This window comes from Triticum aestivum, chromosome 5D (genome assembly GCF_018294505.1).
Source record: "Triticum aestivum cultivar Chinese Spring chromosome 5D, IWGSC CS RefSeq v2.1, whole genome shotgun sequence".
In the NCBI taxonomy this organism is placed as follows: domain Eukaryota; kingdom Viridiplantae; phylum Streptophyta; class Magnoliopsida; order Poales; family Poaceae; genus Triticum; species Triticum aestivum.
In genome coordinates, this window is record NC_057808.1 from 22,890,522 (window position 1) to 22,899,749 (window position 9,228).

General features: G+C 43.3%; 1 long non-coding RNA gene across 1 annotated transcript; it reads left to right on the forward strand.

Annotated features, from left to right (window-relative positions):
• Positions 1-1,075: 1,075 nt before the first annotated feature.
• Positions 1,076-7,662, forward strand: LOC123119171 (uncharacterized). Its single transcript, XR_006458495.1, has 5 exons — positions 1,076-1,406; positions 1,516-1,616; positions 1,938-2,395; positions 3,041-5,358; positions 5,517-7,662. It is a non-coding gene; the product is annotated as an uncharacterized lncRNA (long non-coding RNA).
• The last annotated feature ends 1,566 nt before the right edge of the window (positions 7,663-9,228 follow it).

The window sequence follows — 9,228 nt, forward strand, 5'->3', positions numbered from 1 at the left end:
ATAAGGTTGCTTTTCACTTCAGAATTAAGAGGAACTGAACGTTTATTTTACAGTTCAAACCAATTACTGGTCTATTGCAAAATGATATTGTCTCGTGGTACGGTTATCAAAATATAATCTCACCATGGCCAAAGGTAAAATTCTTTGAGGGTATTAGTTTGTTTCATCCACCAAGTCAAACAACTGGTGGCATATGGCGATGAGATGGGCTTCTTCAGCTCTTTATTTGGCAGTTCTCTTCTTGAATCCCCTCTCTGTTGTCATGAAATTGCAGCAACACAAATTTGTGATCTTGCCAGGTAATCATGTTGATTGAGAAAGAAATGGTACCCAGGACTATGTACTGTACTAATATTGAGAAAAATGTATGTTGTATCTCTTTCAGGTCCATGCTAGCTATTTCTTTGAACGGCATTCCGACAATATGTGCAAAAGGATGATGCCCATACGGACTAAATATCTCTTTTGTAGGTAAAAAAAAATGTTCTTCTATGGGTTACAAACCAAAGCTTCCTTGCGTATACTCTAGTGCTCCAGTTAAAGATGGAAAACTATAATCTACTGTGATGAGTAACCATCAGTTGCTGAATCCATTCTCTTGTGAATACTACTCTATCTCTCTCATCTCTTCGGTTGAGTGAGCGTTTGCGATGGGACATGCAAGAACAAAGAGCACAAGAAGTGTACAAATGAGCTAATGTAGAGCGGCTAACGATCAGATGATTTCGGGTCCGTGCTAGCTATTTATCATTTTGAAGCTATTCTTTCAGGACACATGATTACACTACATTACAAGTTGAAAAATGTGCAAAGTTGAAGTTGGTACTAAAGCGGATTGCTCTTTTTGATCTGCAAACAAATTTTAGTCATAAAATGTGCCATTGAAGTAGAAACACAAACTATGATGTACAAGATTTGTTTCTCCCGTTGCAACGCACGGGCCCTTTTGCTAGTCCCTCCCTATTAATTAATAATAAAGCACGCATTGGGGCTGTTGGGTTCACCGTCGTGGCTTTTTTGCATAAAGGTCCCTGTGCTTTTTAGTATTTGACCCACAGTTCAAATCGAACCGGTACGAACGGGAGAAAAACGCAGCCACGCTGTGCCTCGCGGCGCTCCTCCCCGCCCCACCACCTCCTGCGACGCCCCGCGCGCCGCCGGCCGCCTCCAACGGCCACCCACCCACACACCGGCGCAGACCCTGACGACCCACGCGCACCCGAGACCCGGCGCCCCCATCCATCTACCTCCTCACCGCGTCGCGCCGCTGCGCCCCCAAAGCGCCGCCCGGCGATGGATCCAAGCCGGCAACCGCCACAGCGCGCCTCCTGGCGGCGGATCCGGGCCGGCAACTATTCCCCTCCTCCCCCACGACTGGTTTCCTCTCCTCTGCGTCAAGATCGACGGTGATCTCACTGGCGCCTGCTCTCTGCCGACCTCCCCTTCCTCATCTCCCTGCGAGGTTCCCAGCCGCCCCCCCCTCAGATGCGTGTGTTGTTGTTGTTTATGATGTAGGTGTTCAGCATGTAGAAGCCGGACGACATGATGCTGCTGTTGCCGATCTGCTGCAGCGTCTCTTGTTCGACTCCGAGATCACCGGCAATGAACACAATCAGGTGAGTACAGAGCTTACTGAAAAGGGGAAATCAGGCCACGCCCGAGACATGAGCCCTGCCATCCCAACGTTCCTTGCTTGCTACCCTACATCGTCCCCATGATATTTTCAGTTCATGCCATCCCACGATCCGGTCAATGCAACGGGCTACACTATAACAATCTAAGGTCAAGTCGCAGCTTGGCTTATTTCACTAACTAAAGAAAATCCTAACTGACGAAACTGAACATTTGACAGCTATATTTACGCCTGACGAAACTGATTTTTTCTGAAACTTTGACAGCAGCTATTAACTGACAGTCTGACACTGTGGTCATCGCAGATGAGGACGTGCGTGCGTGTGGCGTGTGTGCTGCTGCTCGCCATCGCTGCCGTGCATGTGCATCGTGCCGACTATGTGCCATGTCATCCACAGGGCTTCGTCCTTGGTATCGGCGGTGGACGAGTGCGAGGCCAAAGTTTGAGCTTAGGGTGGAAACATGTGTCGAGCAGGATGTTCCTGCTCTTGGAATACTTGTGCACGTAGTTGAGTCCGCCTGCCACGTCCAGCGCGACCTGGACATGTTGGCTCCATCCGAGCACCTCGTCGCTGTGGAGCCACTTGCTAAGCGCGCTGTTCTTGGCGAACTCGAACATCATGTACGTCAATACATGTAGCCGCCGTGCATGCAGTGATGGAGAGGCCCCGGACAGGCAGATGAGGCTCAAGTGGTTGAGGCGACAAGGATGCTCACCTCGACGGTAGCGCACACATCATTGACTCCTGTTCGCGATCGTCGGGTACGGTTGATTCATCGAGGCCGCGGTTGATTCATTCATCCTTAGTACAGTTTATTTTCTGTTTCATGTGTTTTCTGTGTAGAAGTTGGGTCTCGATGACCTATAAGCATGAACAACCTTCTCCAACTGATAGTGTTATTCTCCTAAAGAATTTGCTATTTCGGTATTTGGATGGGGGATAAAGAACGACATTCATCATTAGTACTCCCTCCGTTTTTATTTAGTTCGCGTATTAGATTTGATTGAAGTCAAACTTCATAAAGTTTGACCAAGCTTATAGGAAACAATATAAACATTTACCATATCAAATCTATATGATGTGAAAGTACAATTAATAATGAATCTAATGGTATTGATTTGTTATTGTATATGTTAATATTTTTATTTAGAAACTTTGTCAAAGTTTACAAAGCTTGACTTTGACCAAAGCTAATATGCGAACTAAATAAAAACGGAGGGAGTACTTGAAGAGACTTGCCTGGTTGGGACTGAACAGGATCTGTTGTAGTGCATCTTACTTGACTGCTCATTGTACAATTTAAATAAAAATCAAGGTCTTCTCCATATGCAAGGGAATGTTTTCTTACTGCAATGGTAAGCTATTCTGAATCCATCTCATAATGTGGCTGCTCATGTTTGGTGCAGTTGTAGTGCATGGCATGGCGATGGTGGGGGAGATGCGAAGGGAAGATGAGAAGGGAAGATGATAGGGGGGATTACTCGATAAGTATGCGGAGGTGCTGTAAAGTTTCCTCCTTTATGTATAGTTATTTCATTATCCATCTAAATATCATCCCATGTATATGTATGAAACTCATTTTGTGCTGCTAAATTTTCTGTATAGATTTAGAATTATTTGGTGTTAAACTTATAATGATCGAAACAATGCTAAACTTACATGTTGATTCATCATTTGAAAAAACTGCATGCACAATTTGTTTGTTTCAGCACAAGAAGTTCAAACTTAATATACCTATCGCATCTGATGGTGTATGATTAACTTGCTCTTTGTTGTTTCTATTTGCCAAAATTTATTATTCATGGTTGGTTATTGCCGTTTTAATACAATCATCATTTTCAAATATATTTGGATTATATTAGGAAACTGCAGCTATGTGTTTCTGAGTTAGAGCTCCTAACAGACTGCTTTTGCTTCCTTACTTGCTTCCATTTTAACTTTAGATTGTTATTAAGCTGGAACTCCGAGCCATAGAGTCCATAAGGAAGTGTTGAAATACTTGCAGATCATGCAAGTTAAGAGTGGCTTTAATACTTTTGAGTGGACATAAAGTAATTTTAAGATCAGTAGTTGATGTACTCTCTCTTAAGAAAAGACTGACAATTGATGACAACAAGCCGAATGGTCCAGCACACAATAATGATTTTTCTTCTTCTTCGTAAAAGAATTATTTTTTCTAATTATTACATAGGAGGGCACCTCCATTCTCTCTCTGGATTTACTAACCACATGCTGGTCAGACTAGCTGCACACAGAGGTGTTGCAATCAAAAGCGTTCTGCTACCTAATAATATTAAAGGTTGATCTGAGTGAAATACAAGCAATTGAAGATAATTTGAAGATCTTGATCCTGCAGCATCAGACTATATTCTGGTTTTTATAACATGCAACAGACTATGTATAGGAAAGTATACTTTTTGTGAATCATTTTCTTCTCGCTTCTCTTACTACACTGGGCATCAGCAGGAAAGCAGCAGGTGGGTGCAGCACCGGCCTTGGCCAATTATCTCAGCAAAATCACATGGTAATCTTCTGTACAGATTGATTAATAGTTATGGTCACGTATGGGTAGGAGTTCTTTGACTTGCAATTATCTCAGCAAAATCACATGGTAATCTTCTGTAAATTACAAGATGTGCTCCTGTACAGATTGATTATTTGCTTAATCTTAATTTCGTGATGAATCATCGGATAGTGCCATAAGATTCAAAGACTTTTTTTAGCCTTTTTCGAGCAATTAATCTGCACCTTTGTTCATGGATGGGAGGTGCTTTTGATCTTCTAATTACTTCCTCCAAGTTAGGTGTTTGTGCTGCTGGTCAAAGGTATGTATATGACCGACTAAGATTTGTTTTTCTTCATATGCATTGTTAGAGTAATATCCATGCGCTTTATTTTTTCCTTCTGAATTTCTTTCATGCATCAGTGTATATGTTTCTTGTGGTCTTCCACAACTTTTGTTCTTGCTATTTTAGTTCTTGCTCTGGATAATTGAAGAAGTGATTAAAATTCTGTACATGGAGTTTATGTTGTCCTGAGATTTTGTCCTAATATTAAATTTTTTAATCCAAAATTTGTTTAGTTGGATTGTTATGAACATGTGAAGAACCCATTGTTAACTTTTGATTTTATTTACATCTGTCATTACTAATTCTCATCACTGATGATTGTTTGTAGTTAAGATTTTCTTCTAATCCATAAGAATTGATGCTAATATGCACTGTTATATTAAATCTGAATTTCATTGGTGAAGCACAGTTAAAGAAAAGTCATGGATAAAGCTTAGTGATTTCCAGTAAAGAGTTTCTACTAATCCATCAGCTAATGCTAATCTAACCATTAAATCCAGTGAAGATTTTTATTCTATGAGTCCTGCAGCTTTTCGTTGTTGTTGAAGCTAGCTGTGGGATGCCCTTTCTGTTTCATGTGATTCGATGCATAGATAGACAGATTCTATGTTCTCAGCAGACATGTTACTTGGACCTTCGTAAGATGGCGCAAGGGGAGCTATGGGGATAGATTGACACCAATATCTGCAAGCATGAAATTAAAGTACAAAAACTAATTCGTAGTGCCTTGGCTATAAGAACGCCTCGACTCCCTCAGCCGAAACCCCTGTTCGAGTGCTTCCCATGCTCGACATTGCTGTCGCTGTTTTTTCGACTTCGCCAGAATCTCGCCGTTCAACTTCGCCGGAATTTTGTACGCCTGTTCTCCGCCCACGGTACGTGGTTCAGTGCCTTCTGGTAGATTGATGCATATAGAATTATCCGCTATTTTCCTATAATTTCGCCATCAAAAGATGTTCTATTTGTTTCCTTACTAGCTGTTTTGGTTGTGCCCATCAATCATGATAGCCAATTTTGTTTCCTGAATGTTCAGGAGGATTTCAGTGCTGCTAAAGAGAGAAAAGGATCAATGCTATGAGATTGTTGCTGAGAGGCATGTACATGAATCGGGCACAATATGCTTTCTCCTTGCCTTTTCCTTATTGACTAAATCTAAGCACATGACTATATTCAGTTTTCTCATGTAACCTGAGCAGCTGCTGGTTTAGATTTAGCATTCCTTTCAATTCTTGATTAGCAGCGTGCTGCGACACACATGGCTCTGCCTCCGTGTCATTCTACCTGTTTTCATGCTCTCTACGTCTTCCAAGTCATCATTTTTTTAGTTCTTGAAGTAACAGGCAAATGGTAATATATACGGATGGAAGTTGCAAAAAAATCATTATCTTACTTGTCCAAGTAACATGCAGAATCATTTCTCTTATGGAAATTAGCCTGTTGTATTGACCTAACAAAGTCCACTTCAACCTACCTAATAATTATGCAGTGAAGATGGAGAGCGCCTCAAATATGAGAATCTACTCATCTTTTGTTTTCTGTTCTGTTGCCTCATGTATTTATAGTATGAATATGTTACACTCTGTTTCTTGAACTTGGTCAGTGTTAAGGTTTGGTATTAGGAGGGTAATTCTTCCCACCGTGCAGTTTTTTTATTTCATGAAGTGCATGATAATTAAAGAAGATACTTTATTTTGAGCGTTTCTTTCCAGATAATAGACTGGCTAACCAGTTGTCTGGCATTGTTGTAAATGCAGTAATGTTAGATTTCTTTCATAGTGGTTCACTTGCAAGCTTTATTCCACAAATTGTGTAGCATATTTGTATTTTTTTACCCTGGTTCAAGTCGTATGCATCCGCCAACACAATGAACCATTTGATATTTTCATGATGGGATAATGCATATGCGCAATTCGATGTGGGCACATGTCTGGCATGTATATTTTTCTTTCTTTGCACAGTATAACATCTTTCTGAATTTCATAGCTTTTGGATAATTAATTCAAATGCATTTCCACTCACACGCTTATGAACATGGCTACGTTTTGTAATGTAACATCAGAACACTTACAACATTACTTTGTTGTATATTGAGGGTCTGGTCCTTGACAGTGGTTGGCAGCACCTTCACATGAAGCACATGCAGAGGAATGTTACATCCAGACAGCTAATGTATCACTGTAGTATGAGAAAAGATGTTTTCTTTTTTGCATAAATTACTTCTTCAACTTGCAAATTCCCTTGACCTTGGAAGGATTTGATGAGCTGGCCAAAGTTATACAACCTCATAATACATGTTGTCCATTATGAAAATGTCATGCATGCTCTGCTCGATGTGTTCAGGAGCATAACTATCATTTGATCCATGCGTGTGTTTGTTTGGATCTGTTATTTACCCTCTTTCGCAAATATGCTAATCCTCAGAGTAGCTTTCGGGCGATCAACTTGATATAAATATTTTGTCAGATTCATATGCTTTCCTGAAAGCTGAACATTCAAAGTGGTGATGGTAAATGGCAGCCATGTCACCGGGGTTGGTTTTAAAGCAGACTAATCTCGATTGACTGTTGATCAATGTATATTTGTACAAAATTTCTATTTGTATGTGGCCAAAATAAATATTTGAGCACATTTTATTTATTTGTAGACACTATTTTCATGCTTATTTTTCTGTAACAAATTCGCCATGCCTGGAGTAGATCATTCAGTGGTGCAGTTCAAATGGTATATCCTCCGTTTGTCATAAGTTCTGAGGATCTGATCATCAAGAGAGATCATGATGGGTTTCATACGTGAAGTCAAGCTGCGCTTTGTACTAGAAGAACGGTGAAAAGGTGAGAAATAGTACAAACTGGGGACAGAGAATCTAATCCTTGTGCACGTCCTGGTGTTATCATCTTTCTGAACCATATCAATAACCGTATTTTCAAGATACTATCAGATAAGCTTCTACGTTTCCCAAATGATTTTGTAAAGGTGAGATTTTGAAAATATGTGTCTCCATTATGTTTATTGTTACCGAACTCGGGATATGGCATGCAACAGTGCCATCAAGTTATGTTCAAGGTGAGAGCTTGATGTACGTAGCTTCTTCATATCCACTTTCATGCTTCGGAAATCAACAATAGTGTACCCTTATCATCGATGTTTATCAGAATTGGATATAAGAAATGACATGTAATGCACACAAAGTAAGTTTTGCGATTTTCTTGCCCGTTGCAACGCACGGGCATTTGTACTAGTACTAATAAAGCGGCTATTGCTTCCGTCGGGTTCACCGTCAATTTTTTTTTCACGTATTCCGTACGTGGTCTCTTTTGCCGGTTCCTACGACTCCTCTCCTCGATCAAATTTTCAAATAATGGTACGTCCAGGTACCGGCAGCGCCAGCCCATCTAACTAGCCGCAAAAAACATGGGCCTTCCTTAAGGGCTGCGTGCATGCGAGTGGGCTTTCTTATCTTAAGGCCCCGTTCAGAAGTGATCCTGCTTCTCGCGGGAGCTGGGCGAGCTGGCTTCTCATGGGAGCTGGGCGAGCGTTCGGCTGGACGAGCAGCTCCTCAGCGGAGAAAACGATTCGAGCGTCGGTCAGAGAGCTCGCTCGCTAGAGAAAACGGTTCGAGCGTCAATTCGGGAGGGCAATCAGGTGTAATTTCCTGCAACTCCTGCTTTTCTCGTTTTTCTGAAGCTGGACTCGAGCTGCTCCCGCAAATTACACTAGAGGCTGCTCGTTCTCCAGAATCCAGCTTCCAGGAGCTGAACCGTTCGACGGGCTTCTCGCCGGCTTCTCGGGAAGCTGGAAGCGGGAGGAGATCCGAACGGGGCCTAAGTCTTAGAGAAAGAAAAAAACCCGCTACAATGCAGAATCGAACCTGGGATCTGTTCTAATTCTTTCGGCCAGGACAACCAACTGAGATAAACATCGGAACATATAAACGCTCCTAGCCTACCCGTTAACCTGGGGCATTTGCCTCGCGAAATCAACCTCGTTCACTCAATCTGCCTCGCCGGAGATGTTTTACCGTGCTGGCAGAGATCCCACCGTTTGTTTTTTTCACGCAGTCATTTCTTACTCATGTGGATGATGGGTGGGCCACCATCTCATGGGTCCGGCTTGGCAGTGTAGGTGGCGTGTGTGCGTCGCCCGTGCCTTGGGTGAAAGAAACAATATATGGCCGATCGTGGGTGTGGTGGGGCCGCCAGGCGAGTGGGCGGATTGACGCTGGTCTACCCTCACCCTCCTTCTATGCACCCAGCTGGGTCTCTTCCGCTTCAGAAGCGTTGGGCCCACTTGTTAGCCTCTTTGGGTGGGTGTGACACCAGGTGAGAGCTTGCGAGGTGGCCTGGTCCGCGATTGGTGGTGTGGACGCCGGGTGGGATGCGAGCAGTAAAACCTAGATACCAATCCGCTCACGTCCTCGAGCCCCACGCAACTCCACTTTCTCTTCGTTTCTCTCCTCCTCCTCGATCTCCAGCGCATGGCAGCCGCCGCTCATCCTTCTCCTCTTCTCTCACGTGCCACCAGGTTACTGGCCCCTCCACCTCGCCTTCCTTCTCTTCGTTGTCCGGTGGCCGTCGGCGGTGCCTGGATCTGGATCGGGTGCAGGTTAGGTGAGGCCGGTGGTTGGGTGAATCCGGGCGCGGATCCGGTCACTAGGCAGCGTGGGGCTGCGGATCCGACGAGGTCATGGCGACGGCCGCGGGTTCTCGTGGTGGTGCTCTCTGAGAGAGAGAGAGAGAGAGAGAGAG